We start from the raw sequence: 11,894 nt of genomic DNA on the forward strand, positions 1-11,894 counted from the left end.
TTAAATAAAACTGAGGGACAGAAAACGTCATGTAATATCTCCATTGAGAAAAAAAAAAATAATATTCAGTTTTTGATAAGTTCTTTAAAAAAAAAAAATCGCATCAAACTAAAAAAGTTCCCAAACACTTAAATAAATTGTTTCTACACACAAACATTAGTGTTTAGCAATTTAAACATAATCTCACATTAGGCTATATGTGGATCATTGTTTTCACAACATACAAATGTGTATTTCAACAAGAATTCAACTCTGAACGCCGCTGATATGTTGTAGTACTTGTATGTGGATTTCTGTGCACATTTATGATTTTAGCGTGTGAATAGGACTTTTATTTTGGAGTGGCGATATGACGTCAGAAGGCTGCGCTGCTGCTCCTGCCTCTGTTGTGATTGTGATTCGGTTGGAGAAAGGTTTGTGTTCAAAGCAATCTTGGACCGGTAATAATCCGAGAGTTTCTTAGCAGCAGAAGAAAAACAGGATGCCAGAGCACTGTGCAGCATATTCCTGCTCAAATCGCGGACCACCGCAAACAGGGCTCGGGGGATTACTTTTCACAAGTAAGATTTAACATTACCGTAACGTTACTATTGGTTGCATTTCGTGAATAGAATAGTAACCAGATAGTTGAGAAGGAGCAAGGATATTTGATATTACTGTACTGAAACATAGCTAACGTTAGCTAGGCTATGTTTACTGCACCGGCCGGTGTTCACCCGGCTATGAACTGAGACTTGATAAGACAAATATTACTGGTAAAACATTGGCCAGCGAATTTTACACAAGTGGCACAGACTGTATTTTCATTGTCGGTCAGTCGCGACTTGTAGCTTAGCTAAGTTACTAAAATAGTATTTTGGTGGTAGCTTCACTATTTCCTTAATCAAGTAACTTTTCAGTAAGTTAGCTTAACTCCTTTATTTATCAAGTAGCTCGGCCACACAAGCTACTCTTTTCTTGTCATGTGAAATTAGAGTAGCTTCCTATGTAGTGAACTAGCCTTCTGCTGTGTGTGTGTGTGTGTGTGTGTGTGTGTGTGTGTGTGTGTGCGTGCGTGCGTGTGTTACTTAGCTTGCTACATTTGACTGGGTGGTAGCTTTTGTGTAGTGAAGCTTTGTTCATGGCAGAGTACAATTTCCAAGTAGCTTACACAACACTGTATTAAATGTAATTCACCCTAACAAAAGGAAGATAGCTCTCATGTCTCATACCCACCACACTTACTTAAAATAAAGGCAAAAGGACATCTGACTGTAGAATGGTTTGCAAACAAGCTTATTCACAATTGCAGCAACTTTGGTTCATTATCAACAGGTAAGTGTCTCTCCCAAATCTTCCGTTTTCATTTTGAAGTTTTCCCAAGGACATAGATGTGAGGAAGAAGTGGGAAGTGGCTTTGAGGAGAGAAGCATTCACTGCAAGTGTTTCATCAGTGCTTTGTTCTCAACATTTTAAGCAGGACGATTTTGATAGGACGGGTCAGATTGTCCGACTCCTAGATGGTGTTATTCCATCCGTCTTCAGCTTCCCGGTTCACCTCCAAAGAGTAGGTGTATCCTCATAAGGCTATTAGCATTCATAAATGTAAATATTCTATTATCAATCACAGGGCAGGGTGAGATACTTATGTATTATGCTTCTTCATTTTAGTTGGTAAAGGGCAGGGCTATGTCTACCTCCAGAAGAGCTGAAGAAAGCCTGTCCGTGGCTTCTCAGGATTCCCAAGAAACGGCAACCTCAAGCCCACAACCTCAGCCTAATGATGTGAATATTTCTACTTTAAACATCATATGGACATGTATTAAAATCTCACTTGTTTGCTGCCACACATATTAAACACACTCACAAATAAAACCATACACACACAATTGAAAACACGTTGAACATGCATTCCTGGCACACACACACACACACATACACATACACATGGTGCTGGCAGTGGCTTTGACAGGTGATGACTATAAGAAAGAATGTGGGCCATAAACTGGCATAGTCAAACTGGAAATGTCCCCGTTTTTTCCCCCTTTTCTGGGATTTTGTTCCCAGTTTTGATCTCGGACGTCTGGTCACTTTATATCATATATCAGAATATTCTATTACTGTTAAGCCCACTATGAATATTAAATTACGCCGAACCATGTGTCCTGTATCATAGCTACATGTATGACCTTTGCAGCGAAATAAAAAAAGTGTGAAAATCAGTTCAGTATGATTAATTACATGCGCTGACAGCTCATTGCACCTGCCAAACAGATTACACTGAGTCGTCAACTCTCTATTATGTCTATTTTCCTGCATCTGTTGTGATTCGGTTGGAGAAAGTGTGTTCAAAGCATTTAAAGTGTTTTAATCAATGCAAACCGCTCAGGTAATTGTATATTTTTATTAAAAACTGTTAAATGAATATTTTATCATTGAATGTAACATTTTAATGCTTTATAATACATTTATGAACGTGGTTCTACCGTGAGTCAATCGCAACCATTCGTGAGAAAAGCTGCGTCTTATTTCTCTCCCTATATCGTGAATCAGTTTAAAAAGAAATTCGGTCTCTTGGAAAGTAGTGATGAAAGAAACTGAGCTTTTTATAACTCAAAAGTCGACTGAATCAATTGCTAGTCAAAGCGATTTACTGATTCGAATCAACACGCACTGGCGTCACCAGCTGGTCAAAAAAGTGGAAATGAAACAAAAAAACAATGCTTGCTTTTACTTAACAGTAGCGAAATGTTTTTATGAAAGTGTAATATATTAAATATAATCCATTTAGTATTCTAAATCATAACAAAATATGTATAAATTGTGCTCTTTTAATCATTTTAAGTGTATGTTTTGAGGTGAAATACTGAACTAGAGCTGATTGAGAAACACAGATTTAGTGTGGATTCTATTTTACTTTGTTAATTGTTCTCATTTTAAACAGGACAAACACACAGAAAAACTCCTGGTGAAGCAGCTGAGATCCACGTCACTTACTGTTATAAAGATGGCGTTTATTAAAGAGGAGATTGAAGACATGAAGATTGAAGAAACATTCAGAGTGAAACAAGAAGATACTGAAGAACAAACAGGTTGGTTTCATTCTCAGGTTTGTAGGCATAGCCTACATTTTTTTTAGGATCACTTGTGCACTGTCACTTATTCAGCACTCACTCGGTTGACTGAATGCATAAAAAAGCAGCGCAACTCTTGTCTCAGTAAAAATGCATTTTGGGAGATTTTACCTCTGCTGTGAAACTGTAGACACCAGGGGCCTCATTTATAACCGTTGTGTACGCACAAATCAGGGCCTGGAAGAGGCGTACGCCACTTCCGACGCAAAAACAAGGCATGGATGGGCTCCTAAATGATTTTCAACAATGTAATGTGACGGCACATCCGTATTTCATATTTTAATAATGTCTTCTACTGTTAAACATGTTACCAAGTGGAAGAACAATCATATGCAAATGATATGCAGATGAGGATCTGCATAGTAAAACTAGGCGTTGTAAGCTCCTTATATGGTTATTTCGGGGAGGAGACGCATGTGCGCACAATCTTCCGCTGACTGGGATTTATAAAGTGAATTCTGCGCAGGTTCTGGCGTAGTAGTTTTAGCAAGGATCCTACGCACAGTTTTATAAATGAGACCCCAGGCCCTTCTCAGTTGTGACTGAGAGTGGGTCTGGGGAAGGTTCATTCACAGCCCATTTCCAAAGGGGCGTCACCAACGGACGTCGCTCAAATGCCTCTGGGCGCAATTGGATAGACCTAAAATCAATCAGAGTGATCGTCATCGTGTAAAGCCCGCCTCAACGTTTGTGATTGGTGCCTCGATTTGGAAAAATTGGAAATGGGCTTGAATCGACTCTTGGAAGTTTGTCAGGGTTTTCCCAGGCTACTGTAGTTGCATTATTAAGACAATGTTATTTTTTTTTTTTATTTTTTTTTTTTAAACCAGCAGGGTTTTTCCTGGCTCAAAATGAGGCAGAGGTGATACCATCCTGATCATGTACACATGCACGTGTACCGTGCCTTAAAAAAAGTTTTCACAAGAAACATATTTTAGGTGCTCTAACAAGATTTTTCACAAAATGACAATTGTCATTAATGACAACATTATTAGCTATCATGTATAGTAGGATTCTATGCTAAGCTGAAAACATAACAATATTGGGATGTAATTTTAATTTAGGCTTAATAACACCTGAACCTCGTTATGGGTCATATTTTTTTTAACTCAACTGTTGATTTAAATAGCAAACAACTCTTAATGTGCACGCACAGCAACAGAATGTTAAAAATGGTGGTTGAAATAAAATGCTGCGTGGAGTCAACCAATCAAAGTGCTGCGTAAACAACCAATCAGAATGTTCAACGCCCAAGTCAACAGATTTGGGTGCGCATGCATTTTAGCTGATTACGAGATTTACCTTGTATACGAGCGAGAGTGAGTCTGCAGTGTATTCGCATGTAAGCGTGTGGAATCAGGGCAACAAATTAAAGGAAATCTACTGTCTCCTCAAAAGTCTGTTTGCAAGCAGCAGAAAGCCGCCTTATGCGACACACACACACACAGTAAACCTGTGTTGTTCACTCAGCTGTGCATAATAGCATCAAATTAATAAAAAACACAATATATTGACCCACGTTCTGTTTTCTATCATGCGCCATGCACGTTTGGGATGATGTAAGATGCAATGTAAACGCACCAGGGTTCGATAGAATCAAGTTGAGTGTGAAACCAGACCAACACTGTAGGGGGCGCCGGGAACAATCGCGCTCGGGCTCGGACCGCAGCAAACGAGCCCAGTGTGAAAGCACCCTTAAACTTATAAATAGCCAAGTGTAGTCGATATCCAAAACACTGAAGTTGTCTATTTGTTGAGTTAAGTGGCTTTTACCATGTTTGTACCACTATCAGTTGTGATAAATACTTATGTCTTCACTCAGCCCCCAGGAGGCGAGTGCTTCAATCGTTCCTTTGGAAATAACTTCACCTGTGTGGTCTTCAGGAAAGTAAGCCGTTTGGAGGCATTTGCTCTGAACATTCCAGCCTTGAATAGTGAGGATCAGATGTGAAGTAGAGACGAAGAATTGTACATTTTGCAGCTGCCGTTTTACCTTCTCCCTGGGAATCGCTGTCTGCGGAAAATGTTTTCGGCCAGGTAGCTTGTATCAGGAGTCAAGGTCGGCTTCTTAACGCCAATGGAAAGCATGTATTTTGCCATGCCAATATGCAACTGCTTTTGTGATGTCTTCATGTCTTTCTTTTTTTTTTTTTGGCATAAGGCACACATGGGAAAATGGCGATATAATACTTTGCTGGTTAGTCGCATTAGATCTTGTAGATTGTTCACATCCACTAACACTCATTTGGCACTGTAATTTCGTAGCTTCTTCGTGTTCTAAAGGATGACATTGTTTTAACAGGTTTGTGGTGCTGCCTGTCTTTGATGGCAGGAGTCGTCTACACAGTTTGCAGTGCATGTCGCTCTGTTTAATATCAGATTGCAAATAGTCAAAATATCTCCACTGAAATTACAGGCCCCCTGAAATCAAAATGTTTGTTTTTTAACTTTTAGTATGAATATGTTAGCCTTAAGGTTATGGGTAAGCTGGTGTGTTCCAAAACAATGTCAAAATTTGCATTTAGGAGATATAAGCTTTCAAAACTATGGATTTTTATGACATCACTGCGGAGTTTAGCTTCTAATCACATCTTCTGTCCAATCAAATGCTATCTAGAATCTAAATTGTCCCAACCCGTAACGTTACTTGACTCAAACTGATATGGTCTGACTCCAAAGACGGTTGGTTCATTTTCGTCCTCGGTAGACGATTCTGCCAAGTCAGTTGGTGCAGGAGAATGTGGCTGAGAAAAATCCTCTATTATTGAATCCAACGTATCATCAGCGCTCAGATTTGCTATAATGTATAATTTACATTATATCGAGCATTCATCAAACTGTTAACGTTTTATTGAGAATTTAAAATCCCCCCACAAGAGTCACCTTAGGTGGGGATTCTACCAATTTTCCAAAATGAAATTCAGGCCCTGAATTAATGTCTGTAAAAATCATGATTGGTGAGCCCTTAACATTGTCTACCACCTGTAAACTGTCCTATGAACTGTTTCACAGGTGCCTGTGCAATAATAATAATAAATAATAATAAACAAGCATGGAAAACATTTTCTTTTTTTGCTGAGTCAAGTCTATTCAAAGTTAAAAATAAAATCCAAACAAACTAAACTCAATCGTTGCCATATATTATGTAAATGACAAATAATCATTTGGCATCATAGTAATTTAATTGGAATTCTATTAAATTTCAATACTTTAAGTATTATTGATCATTTCAGACAGAAAAGACAATGTGCAGGAAACCTTCAGCCACATCATTGCATACCGTCGTTGGGCCAGTGGGTGGCGCTTGTAATACAAAACTTAACAAGCAGTCGGTGTAGAGATTGTAAAAGTAGCTAATGTCATCATATTTCTTTTATCTAGTGTGCACTCTAGCCACTACAATTTGAACCAACTAGAGCTTTATCACGTTTCCTGAGTTTAACGATTATCAAAGAGCCACTTGATTTCAACAAAACCTTGGTCACTCACAACCAGTTCTTAACTGTAGAAAGTGCAAACCAGTCCAAACCAGCTGAGGATAGAAGGTATCTTTTCTGTAAGATTACACTAACCAAGGAAGGTGTGGTCAAGATGTTGGGGACCTGTATAAAATGTCTCAGTTTTATTATGTCTTCAGGATTTTTTGCTTACAAGCTGGGTGGCTGCGGTATTGTAACGAATCCTCAGAGAATAAAGCCTTTTCTTCTTTATTACAATTTTGCCTCTTGAATGTTTCTTACACCTGTGATGCTGTTTTTCCCAGTGAGATAAAAATTGCTCTTACAATATATTAAAATCTAATTATGTCTCTTAGGGGAAACATACATAGAGAAAAGTAGAAGGCCTAATACTGAGCCCTGTGGCACTCCATACATATAGGTAGCAATTGGGTAGATAGTACATAATCCATGCTATTCTTATCCACTCATTAAGATAATATTTTGTCTATGTTGTCAAAAGATCTAATAGCATTTCGAGAGAGATGTAGCTGGCTGCGATCAGATACCATAAGCATGTCATTTGTAACTTTAATAAGCACAGATTCTGTGCTGTGATCGGGCTTAAATGTCAACCTAAATGATCCACAATTATCCATACGGTTTCTCTGCAAATCTGAACATGCGTGAGAGGACATTGTTTTTCTAATATTTTGGAAATAAATGGGAGAATTGAGATTGTCTAACTAATCAGTTCTTTTGGGTATAAGTATTTTAATTTTTTGGTAAAGGGTTTTAAAACTGCTAGTTAGAAATTTTTGGGGATGTTTCCTAAAAGCGAAGAGCTGACAATATGCAGAAGTACATGCTGTTGGTTTTGATGCTTTGTTTTGATGTCTATTGCTTTGTGCCATTTAACCGTGGTTCATTTGTTTTTGTCTTTTTTCAACTTAGATCTGACAGAGCTTAAAGAAGAGAGTCAAGAATTGAATGAAAAGGAAGAGGAAGATCAGGATGAGAGTAATGATTTCATAATTGGAGAAAAATCTTTTAGTTGCTCACAGACTGAAAAGACTTCCTCACAAAAAATGGGTCAGACGACGGCAGCTAGAAGTTATTTCTCTTGCACTCAGTGTGGAAAGGGTTTCAATCAACTTGGAAACCTTAAAGTCCACATGAGAATTCACACTGGCGAGAAGCCTTTCACCTGCCAACATTGTGGAAAAAGTTTCAGTGAAAAAGGAAACCTCAAAAAACACATGAGGATTCACACTGGAGATAGCCCTTTCACCTGTCAACAATGTGGGAAAAGTTTCACTCAAAACAACAGCCTTAAAGCCCACATGAGAATTCACAATGGAGAAAAGCCTTTCACCTGCCAACAATGTGGAAACAGGTTCACTCAAAAAGACAGTCTTAAAGTCCACATGAGAATTCACAATGGAGAGAACCTTTTCACCTGCCAACAGTGTGGGAAATGTTTCATTCGAAAAGGATGCCTTATGAGCCACATGCGAATTCACACTGGAGAAAAGCCTTTCACCTGCCCTCAATGTGGAAAAAGTTTTAAACATAGAGCAACAATTAATTCCCACATGAAAATTCACACTGGAGAGAAGCCGTTCACATGTGATCAGTGTGGAAATACTTTCAGACATAAAGTGAACCTTAATACCCACATGAGGATTCACTCAAGAGAGAACTGTTTTACATGCCGTCAGTGTGAAATGAGTTTCACTGACAGTGATCACCTTAAGAATCATGTAATAACTCACATTGGAGAGAAGCCTTTCATGTGCAATCACTGTGGAAAGACTTTCTCAAACAAAACAAACCTTAATGTTCACATGAGAGTTCACACTGGAGAGAAGCCTTTCACCTGTCCTCAGTGTGGAAAGAGTTTCACACTTAAAGAAAGCCTTAGGACTCACATAAGATCTCATACTGGAGAGAAGCCTTACACGTGTGTTCAGTGTGAAAAGAGTTTCGCATATCGAGCGGACCTGAAACGCCACTTGCAAACTCATTCTGGAGAAAAATTGCAGAAAAAGGAGTAATTTCAAAAATCACCTACGCAAACCATTTAATTGTGGTCTAATAGAAAGATTCTTTTGCCATTAGAGAGACACCTGAAAGGTCAGATGTGAGACTCTATTTTTGTTTGTTTTTTTGTGTGGAAAGTGTTTAATTTCCTGGAAATTTAAAGTGTCACCAGAAAAATATGAATCTGTGTGAATCTATCCATCTATCGATCCATCTATCTTAAGTGAAAATAATAAGTTTGTGAAATACTGAAAGTATCTGGATTTCTGCATTGATTACTCATAAAATGTGGTCTGATCTTAATTTAATTCATTTACAGACAAACGCACAAGACTACACTAATAACACAAACAGTTGTCCCTTACATATTTTGATTGATTACATTTAAAAATGCTTCACAATGCAAGTTGGAGAAAGTGTCAAATTGAAAAATCAAAATTTCCTTGATCTTTTAACATGTAAGAGGTCATTGTACTATATAAACATCCTGTACGTTTCAGAACTTCAACACCTCCTTGTTAGTCCAAAAACAGATTTATTGAATCCAAGCTCAGAAAACGACTCGTTTGGAATTTTGTCACGATGATGTAAAAGTGCTACGAAAGAATCAGTCTCTGCAGAATCAGACCTGAGGTGTTCTGACATGTCCTGACATATGTGCTTATTTCTGTTACTTGTAACATTATCATCATAAAGTCTGATTACACTGTATTCAGCACAAACTCTGCTATAATAATATGTGAGCAACATGTATGTAAAGTTTGTAGTTTTGAGAGTTTATGCATGATTAAGTTGCTGATTTAAGACACTAAAATAAGGCCATAAAACACATGCCGAATATTTGTTCACATTTGAACATACCTGTCATTTCCAAGGTGTTTGCTTTTTCTCTGAAAAGAAAACTAAGAAAAAACTGCACTGCCATCAGTACTCAGTGATGGAGCTTATTTTATCATGTTCATGGAGAAGCTTGCTGATGTTGGTACAGTTCTCTCAGAGAAAAACCGTTTGAAGAGACTCGTGTGAAAGTTTGAGTTGGAAGAATTTAGCAGGATTCTTAAATACAATATTTAAGAATATAACAATATAGTAATTAAGATAATTTTACTTTTAAATTTCATATTTTTACCCAAAATAGGGTGGTATGAGCATTATTGAGAGCTATAAACGCATTGTCTGTTTCATTTATACTGGAAGCCGGAGGGCGCCCTTGCACAGAAAATCAGAATATGCCTCACAGAAGTACAATAACTGATGACATTCCAGGAATCCCTAATACAGCTGAATAAAAAGATGAGAATTGAATTATTAAATCTGAAGACAATAAACACACGACTGCAACAATATATGGTTTATCTGTGTTCCTCAAGCAAGTTCAACAAGCATGCAGAGAACTGGGTTACTACCATCCATCTTAAATAACTACTTCAGAACTAGAAAAAACTTCAAAAATATTTTAATTAATTTCAATAAATAATAGCCTTCCTGTAGCTCAGACATAGAGCGTTGGTGCTTGCAACGCCAAGGTCATGGGTTTGATTCACAGGGAAAGCAAGAACTCATTAGAATGTAAATGTGTACCTTGAAATACAATGTAAGTCGCTTTCGATAAAAGCGTTTGCCAAATGCGTAATGTAATAGCTAAACCCTCACCACGACCAACTGACTGTGTAACTTAACAGAAAAAAGTTACAATCTTTAGGACAAACTTTGGAGAGTGGCCCTAATTCGCCGGCATTCTGCCATGTCTCAGGCGCTGTTTACACGACATCGTTTTCAACTAAAAATGTAAAACTTTTTATGCGTTTAAGCCGTTTATTTACACAGCGTTTTGGAAAACACAAACTTTTGAAAATGGTCTCTGTGTAAACAACAAAAATGTGAATCTCTGAGAGCGATGACGTCATGCACGCGTGCAAATTACATGTTCAGTCTATAGTGTTTCACAGTGATGTAGTGGTGTTTGGAGAAGTGGGTATACTCTTAATTTATGCCCCCAGTATTTGTTTAAGCGTCCCAGCAAAGGATGAACGCTATGTTATAAACAGTGACATATGCATATTAGTTAATCCCAAAATGGGCCAGTAGTATTTGCACATTATCACTTAACTTTTGCTGCTTTGACTTCACGGAGAAAGGATCATTATGAAATTAATATACGCCACAGAAGAGGTGCAGTTTTTGCAATTAATACTGGCCCACAGACTATACGAAGAGACAACTAAATAATTATGAATTTTGAGTGACTATTCATTAGTCCATCCACACATGAAAATTTGACAACTATTCTCTCACATTGCAAGTAGTCTGCGCCAGTAGTTTCTTTTGTGAACTATCTATTAGAACAGCTGATTTGTAACAGATAGTGTAGGCCAGAGTGTCACCATTATAAGTTTACACGATCTGTTGCAAATCAGCTGTTCTAATAGTTCTGCTATTATGCTACTGATGTTTTTGCTCTGCATCTCATTGACAACATGTTTGATTATTTGTGTTGCACTGTAACGTGAATGAAGTATTGAGCCCATCTTTATACCATTCAATTCCTGCAGCTCAGTGAGGCTCTCGTGGTCAGAAAATGGTCTGTTCTTTTTGGCCAAATGGTAGCCTGTTCGAAACACAGCTTCATTCTGTTGTTCTCTCATCTCATCACCTTAGACAACCGAATCCTCACCTTATTTCTCAAGACTGACAGACTTGTCTCTCTGCTTCCCTGGCCAGACGCTTGAATTTCAACATAAACAATTGACAAATCGGCGCAAAATTAAGCTGTACTACACACAATCTGTTTTAGTGCAGATCTTATTCTAAGCCAGGAACCCTATTAGACTATAGGGCTATCACATAAAAGTTAATTAAACCAGGTCAACATTAATAATATGATGATGATATTATTATTACTATTATTATTATTATTGACAGATTAATATATATCAGATCACGGTGCTTGCCTGATGATGAGTGACAGGTGTTTGCTTGTGAGAAGATGTGCTACACGAGCTGGAAACCGAGAAGGACGAGAGAGTTTTTTAAACAAATCTGAAGTCACGTTTGATTAGATGAGAGGTAAATTAATTTGTTTCTTCTTCTAAAGCTGTCCCAGACATATGTGCTACTTTTAGGGCTAAAATGCGTTGTGAATTACTCTTAGTAAAACACATTAAGATTCTAAAGTTATGAGTGACGCCCATTATTTTTAGGAGTTTCTCTTAAATTCGCCAGTTAGGAGCTACTTGTAGCCTCTTATAAGATTCTTTGTGAATACGGCCCCAGGTAAAAAAGTTTGATAATGCTCATTTGA

General features: G+C 37.8%; 1 pseudogene across 1 annotated transcript; it reads left to right on the top strand.

The window, feature by feature from the left end:
- Nucleotides 1-481: 481 nt before the first annotated feature.
- Nucleotides 482-9,926, top strand: LOC308689990 (annotated as a pseudogene). The gene is made up of 5 exons (XR_014032235.1): nt 482-560; nt 1,354-1,546; nt 1,651-1,764; nt 2,924-3,071; nt 7,505-9,926. The product of XR_014032235.1 is annotated as an uncharacterized misc_RNA (transcript).
- Nucleotides 9,927-11,894: the final 1,968 nt, after the last annotated feature.

Source organism: Scardinius erythrophthalmus, assembly GCF_964197995.2.
Source record: "Scardinius erythrophthalmus genome assembly, chromosome: 4".
NCBI lineage: Eukaryota > Metazoa > Chordata > Actinopteri > Cypriniformes > Leuciscidae > Scardinius > Scardinius erythrophthalmus.